Source organism: Leptodactylus fuscus, unplaced genomic scaffold (assembly GCF_031893055.1).
Source record: "Leptodactylus fuscus isolate aLepFus1 unplaced genomic scaffold, aLepFus1.hap2 HAP2_SCAFFOLD_1227, whole genome shotgun sequence".
In the NCBI taxonomy this organism is placed as follows: domain Eukaryota; kingdom Metazoa; phylum Chordata; class Amphibia; order Anura; family Leptodactylidae; genus Leptodactylus; species Leptodactylus fuscus.
In genome coordinates, this window is record NW_027440063.1 from 7550 (window position 1) to 15000 (window position 7451).

The following is a 7451-nucleotide window of genomic DNA, read 5'->3' on the forward strand; positions in this document are numbered from 1 at the left end:
CAGAATGCAGCCTGCAACCCGAGTGCTGGCGCCGCCTTGTGGACGAGCCGGGGACCGCGGCTCTCCGTTGCCATCCGGTGGATTTTTAGCAGATTGCAGCCTTCCACCTGCTAGGGACTTAGCCTCCGGCATGTATCCAGGCTCGGGTAGCCCTGGGTAGGCCTGGCTTTCCCAGCCGCCTGGGACAATCTCTCCCTCTCTCCTGGAGCCCATGGCCGGCCTGCCGCCCTCAGGCTTAGCCCCCTGGGTTTCCTGGAAGCGTCTACCTCTGGTAGACACTTAGCAGAATGCAGCCTTCCACCTGCTAGGGACTTAGCCTCCGGCATCTACCCAGGCTCGGGTAGCCCTGGGTAGGCCTGGCTTTCCCAGCCGCCTGGGACGATCTCTCCCTCTCTCCTGGAACCCTGGGCCGGCCTGCCGCCTCAGGCTTAGCCCCCTGGGTCGCCTGGAAGTGGCGCCGCCTTGTGGACAAGCGGGGGAGAGCGGCTCTCCGTTGCCATCCGGTGGATTTTTAGCAGAATGCAGCCTGCAACCCGAGTGCTGGCGCCGCCTTGTGGACGAGCCGGGGACTGCGGCTCTCCGTTGCCATCCGGTGGATTTTTAGCAGAATGCAGCCTTCCACCTGCTAGGGACTTAGCCTCCGGCATGTATCCAGGCTCGGGTAGCCCTGGGTAGGCCTGGCTTTCCCAGCCGCCTGGGACAATCTCTCCCTCTCTCCTGGAGCCCATGGCCGGCCTGCCGCCCTCAGGCTTAGCCCCCTGGGTTTCCTGGAAGCGTCTACCTCTGGTAGACACTTAGCAGAATGCAGCCTTCCACCTGCTAGGGACTTAGCCTCCGGCATCTACCCAGGCTCGGGTAGCCCTGGGTAGGCCTGGCTTTCCCAGCCGCCTGGGACGATCTCTCCCTCTCTCCTGGAACCCTGGGCCGGCCTGCCACCTCAGGCTTAGCCCCCTGGGTCGCCTGGAAGTGGCGCCGCCTTGTGGACGAGCCGGGGAGAGCGGCTCTCCGTTGCCATCCGGTGGATTTTTAACAGAATGCAGCCTGCAACCCGAGTGCTGGCGCCGCCTTGTGGACGAGCCGGGGACCGCGGCTCTCCGTTGCCATCCGGTGGATTTTTAGCAGATTGCAGCCTTCCACCTGCTAGGGACTTAGCCTCTGGCATTACCCAGGCTCGGGTAGGCCTGGCTTTCCCAGCCGCCTGGGACAATCTCTCCCTCTCTCCTGGAACCCTGGGCCGGCCTGCCGCCTCAGGCTTAGCCCCCTGGGTTGCCTGGAAGTGGCGCCGCCTTGTGGACAAGCGGGGGAGAGCGGCTCTCCGTTGCCATCCGGTGGATTTTTAGCAGAATGCAGCCTGCAACCCGAGTGCTGGCGCCGCCTTGTGGACGAGCCGGGGACCGCGGCTCTCCGTTGCCATCCGGTGGATTTTTAGCAGATTGCAGCCTTCCACCTGCTAGGGACTTAGCCTCTGGCATTACCCAGGCTCGGGTAGGCCTGGCTGTCCCAGCCGCCTGGGACAATCTCTCCCTCTCTCCTGGAACCCTGGGCCGGCCTGCCACCTCAGGCTTAGCCCCCTGGGTTGCCTGGAAGTGGCGCCGCCTTGTGGACAAGCGGGGGAGAGCGGCTCTCCGTTGCCATCCGGTGGATTTTTAGCAGAATGCGGCCTGCAACCCGAGTGCTGGCGCCGCCTTGTGGACGAGCCGGGGACTGCGGCTCTCCGTTGCCATCCGGTGGATTTTTAGCAGATTGCAGCCTGCCAGCTGCTAGGGACTAAGTCTCTGGCGTTACCCAGGCTCGGGTAGCCCTGGCTTTCCCAGCCGCCTGGGACAATCTCTCCCTCCCTCCTGGAACCCATGGCCGGCCTGCCGCCCTCAGGCTTAGCCCCCTGGGTCTCCTGGAAGTGTCTCCCTCTGGAAGACACTTAGCAGAACGCAGCCTGCCACCTGCTAGGGACTTAGCCTCTGGCTTTACCCAGGCTTGGGTAGCCCTGGGTCGGCCTGGCTTTTTTTCCCAGCCGCCCGGGACGATCTCTCCCTCTCTCCTGGAACCCTGGGCCGGCCTGCCGCCCTCAGGCTTAGCCCCCTGGGTCGCCTGGAAGTGGCGCCGCCTTGTGGATGAGCCGGGGAGAGCGGCTCTCCGTTGCCATCCGGTGGATTTTTAGCAGAATGCGGCCTGCAACCCGAGTGCTGGCGCCGCCTTGTGGACGAGCCGGGGACTGCGGCTCTCCGTTGCCATCCGGTGGATTTTTAGCAGATTGCAGCCTGCCAGCTGCTAGGGACTAAGTCTCTGGCGTTACCCAGGCTCGGGTAGCCCTGGCTTTCCCAGCCGCCTGGGACAATCTCTCCCTCCCTCCTGGAACCCATGGCCGGCCTGCCGCCCTCAGGCTTAGCCCCCTGGGTCTCCTGGAAGTGTCTCCCTCTGGAAGACACTTAGCAGAACGCAGCCTGCCACCTGCTAGGGACTTAGCCTCTGGCTTTACCCAGGCTTGGGTAGCCCTGGGTCGGCCTGGCTTTTTTTCCCAGCCGCCCGGGACGATCTCTCCCTCTCTCCTGGAACCCTGGGCCGGCCTGCCGCCCTCAGGCTTAGCCCCCTGGGTCGCCTGGAAGTGGCGCCGCCTTGTGGATGAGCCGGGGAGAGCGGCTCTACGTTGCCATCCGGTGGATTTTTAACAGAATGCAGCCTGCAACCCGAGTGCTGGCGCCGCCTTGTGGACGAGCCGGGGACTGCGGCTCTCCGTTGCCATCCGGTGGATTTTTAGCAGATTGCAGCCTGCCAGCTGCTAGGGACTAAGTCTCTGGCGTTACCCAGGCTCGGGTAGCCCTGGCTTTCCCAGCCGCCTGGGACAATCTCTCCCTCCCTCCTGGAACCCATGGCCGGCCTGCCGCCCTCAGGCTTAGCCCCCTGGGTCTCCTGGAAGTGTCTCCCTCTGGAAGACACTTAGCAGAACGCAGCCTGCCACCTGCTAGGGACTTAGCCTCTGGCTTTACCCAGGCTTGGGTAGCCCTGGGTCGGCCTGGCTTTTTTCCCAGCCGCCCGGGACGATCTCTCCCTCCCTCCTGGAACCCATGGCCAGCCTGCCGCCTCAGGCTTAGCCCCCTGGGACTCCTGGAAGTGTCGCCCTCTGGTAGACACTTAGCAGAACGCAGCCTTCCACCTGTTAGGGACTTAGCCTCCGGCATGTACCCAGGCTCGGGTAGCCCTGGGTAGGCCTGGCTCTCCCAGCCGCCTGGGACGGTCTCTCCCTCTCTCCTGGAACCCTGGGCCAGCCTGCCGCCTCAGGCTTAGCCCCCTGGGTTGCCTGGAAGTGGCGCCGCCTTGTGGACAAGCGGGGGAGAGCGGCTCTACGTTGCCATCCGGTGGATTTTTAACAGAATGCAGCCTGCAACCCGAGTGCTGGCGCCGCCTTGTGGACGAGCCGGGGACTGCGGCTCTCCGTTGCCATCCGGTGGATTTTTAGCAGATTGCAGCCTTCCACCTGCTAGGGACTTAGCCTCCGGCATGTACCCAGGCTCGGGTAGGCCTGGGTAGGCCTGGCTTTCCCAGCCGCCTGGGACGATCTCTCCCTCCCTCCTGGAACCCATGGCCAGCCTGCCGCCTCAGGCTTAGCCCCCTGGGTCTCCTGGAAGTGTCGCCCTCTGGTAGACACTTAGCAGAACGCAGCCTTCCACCTGTTAGGGACTTAGCCTCCGGCATGTACCCAGGCTCGGGTAGCCCTGGGTAGGCCTGGCTCTCCCAGCCGCCTGGGACGGTCTCTCCCTCTCTCCTGGAACCCTGGGCCAGCCTGCCGCCTCAGGCTTAGCCCCCTGGGTTGCCTGGAAGTGGCGCCGCCTTGTGGACAAGCGGGGGAGAGCGGCTCTACGTTGCCATCCGGTGGATTTTTAACAGAATGCAGCCTGCAACCCGAGTGCTGGCGCCGCCTTGTGGACGAGCCGGGGACTGCGGCTCTCCGTTGCCATCCGGTGGATTTTTAGCAGATTGCAGCCTGCCAGCTGCTAGGGACTAAGTCTCTGGCATTACCCAGGCTCGGGTAGCCCTGGCTTTCCCAGCCGCCTGGGACAATCTCTCCCTCCCTCCTGGAACCCATGGCCGGCCTGCCGCCCTCAGGCTTAGCCCCCTGGGTCTCCTGGAAGTGTCTCCCTCTGGAAGACACTTAGCAGAACGCAGCCTGCCACCTGCTAGGGACTTAGCCTCTGGCTTTACCCAGGCTTGGGTAGCCCTGGGTCGGCCTGGCTTTTTTTCCCAGCCGCCCGGGACGATCTCTCCCTCTCTCCTGGAACCCTGGGCCGGCCTGCCGCCCTCAGGCTTAGCCCCCTGGGTCGCCTGGAAGTGGCGCCGCCTTGTGGATGAGCCGGGGAGAGCGGCTCTACGTTGCCATCCGGTGGATTTTTAACAGAATGCAGCCTGCAACCCGAGTGCTGGCGCCGCCTTGTGGACGAGCCGGGGACTGCGGCTCTCCGTTGCCATCCGGTGGATTTTTAGCAGATTGCAGCCTGCCAGCTGCTAGGGACTAAGTCTCTGGCGTTACCCAGGCTCGGGTAGCCCTGGCTTTCCCAGCCGCCTGGGACAATCTCTCCCTCCCTCCTGGAACCCATGGCCGGCCTGCCGCCCTCAGGCTTAGCCCCCTGGGTCTCCTGGAAGTGTCTCCCTCTGGAAGACACTTAGCAGAACGCAGCCTGCCACCTGCTAGGGACTTAGCCTCTGGCTTTGCCCAGGCTCGGGTAGCCCTGGGTCGGCCTGGCTTTTTTCCCAGCCGCCCGGGACGATCTCTCCCTCCCTCCTGGAACCCATGGCCAGCCTGCCGCCTCAGGCTTAGCCCCCTGGGTCTCCTGGAAGTGTCGCCCTCTGGTAGACACTTAGCAGAACGCAGCCTGCAACCTGCTAGGGACTTAGCCTCCGGCATGTACCCAGGCTCGGGTAGCCCTGGGTAGGCCTGGCTTTCCCAGCCGCCCGGGACGATCTCTCCCTCCCTCCTGGAACCCATGGCCAGCCTGCCGCCTCAGGCTTAGCCCCCTGGGTCTCCTGGAAGTGTCGCCCTCTGGTAGACACTTAGCAGAATGCAGCCTTCCACCTGCTAGGGACTTAGCCTCCGGCATGTACCCCGGCTCGGGTAGCCCTGGGTAGGCCTGGCTCTCCCAGCCGCCTGGGACGGTCTCTCCCTCTCTCCTGGAACCCTGGGCCAGCCTGCCGCCTCAGGCTTAGCCCCCTGGGTCTCCTGGAAGTGTCGCCCTCTGGTAGACACTTAGCAGAATGCAGCCTTCCACCTGCTAGGGACTTAGCCTCCGGCATGTACCCAGGCTCGGGTAGCCCTGGGTCGGCCTGGCTCTCCCAGCCGCCTGGGACGGTCTCTCCCTCTCTCCTGGAACCCTGGGCCAGCCTGCCGCCTCAGGCTTAGCCCCCTGGGTCTCCTGGAAGTGTCGCCCTCTGGTAGACACTTAGCAGAATGCAGCCTTCCACCTGTTAGGGACTTAGCCTCTGGCTTTACCCAGGCTTGGGTAGCCCCAGCCCGGCCTGGCGCTCGCCGCAGGAAGGCCTCCTCGGGGGCTCCGGTTTTTTGGGGGGTTTTTTGTCAAAGTGTCTACGGAAGTGGAAGTTCTCTCAGGGGGAAGCTCCCCTCGGACCCTGCCCAGGAGGGTGAGCCCCGGCCCGGCTTGCCTCCCCTAGGCCCGCCCGCTCCGGAACCCGGTTCTCCCTGCAGACCCCGCCTCGGGGCAACCCTCCAGCTCCCCATCTCCCGGCAGCCGGGGTCAAATACAGCACCACCTCTTCCTTCCGCTGGCCCTCAAGAGTCCTCACCGCTCCCCCAGGCAGGCTTCCACGGGAGGCCGATCGGACCCCGCCATTAAGCCCCCTGACAAACGGCCGTCCCTGGAAGTCTCTCCGGGCCCGACTATTAAGCCCCACCGCCGACCCTCCGGGCCCGACTATTAAGCCCCACCGCCGACCCTCCGGGGCCGACTATTAAGCCCACTGCCAGAGATAGCACTCATGGGAATCTCTCTGGGCCCGACTATTAAGTCCAACTGTGACTTATGCTTGGAAATGTGACTTATGCTTGGAAATGTGACTTATGCTTGGAAATGTGACTTATGCTTGGAAATGTGACTTATGCTTGGAAATGTGACTTATGCTGGCAAATGTGACTTATGCTGGCAAATGTGACTTATGCTGGCAAATGTGACTTATGCTGGCAAATGTGACTTATGCTGGCAAATGTGACTTATGCTGGCAAATGTGACTTATGCTGGCAAATGTGACTTATGCTGGCAAATGTGACTTATGCTGGCAAATGTGACTTATGCTGGCAAATGTGACTTATGCTGGCAAATGTGACTTATGCTGGCAAATGTGACTTATGCTGGCAAATGTGACTTATGCTGGCAAATGTGACTTATGCTGGCAAATGTGACTTATGCTGGCAAATGTGACTTATGCTGGCAAATGTGACTTATGCTGGCAAATGTGACTTATGCTGGCAAATGTGACTTATGCTGGCAAATGTGACTTATGCTGGCAAATGTGACTTATGCTGGCAAATGTGACTTATGCTGGCAAATGTGACTTATGCTGGCAAATGTGACTTATGCTGGCAAATGTGACTTATGCTGGCAAATGTGACTTGTCCTCCCAAATGTGACTTATGCTGGGAAATGTGACTTGTCCTCCCAAATGTGACTTATGCTGGCAAATGTGACTTATGCTGGCAAATGTGACTTATGCTGGCAAATGTGACTTATGCTGGCAAATGTGACTTATGCTGGCAAATGTGACTTGTCCTCCCAAATGTGACTTATGCTGGGAAATGTGACTTGTCCTCCCAAATGTGACTTATGCTGGCAAATGTGACTTGTCCGCCCGAATGTGACTTATCCAGCTAAATGAGACTTCTCCCTAAGCTGAGCTCCAGGGAGGGTAGCTGGTAGACTGGGGGCTTAATCTTCAGCTTCTACCGGGCTTATGGAGCCCTGAGTCGGCCTGGCTCTCCCAGCCGCCGGGGACAATCTCTCCCTCTCTCCTGGAACCCTGGGCCAGCCTGCCGCCTCAGGCTCGCCCCCCTGGGTCTCCTGGAAGTGGCGCCGCCTTGTGGACGAGCCGGGGAGAGCGGCTCTCCGTTGCCATCCGGTGGATTTTTAGCAGAATGCAGCCTGCAACCTGAATGCTGGCGCCGCCTTGTGGACAAGCCGGGGAGCGCGCCTCTCCGTTGCCATCCGGTGGATTTTTAGCAGATTGCAGCCTTCCACCTGCTAGGGACTTAGCCTCCGGCGTTACCCAGGCTCGGGTAGCCCTGGGTAGGCCTGGCTTTCCCAGCCGCCTGGGACAATCTCTCCCTCTCTCCTGGAACCCTGGGCCTGCCTGCCGCCTCAGGCTTAGCCCCCTGGGTTGCCTGGAAGTGGTGCCCTCTTGGTAGACACTTAGCAGAATGCAGCCTGCCACCTGCTAGGGACTGAGCCTCCGGC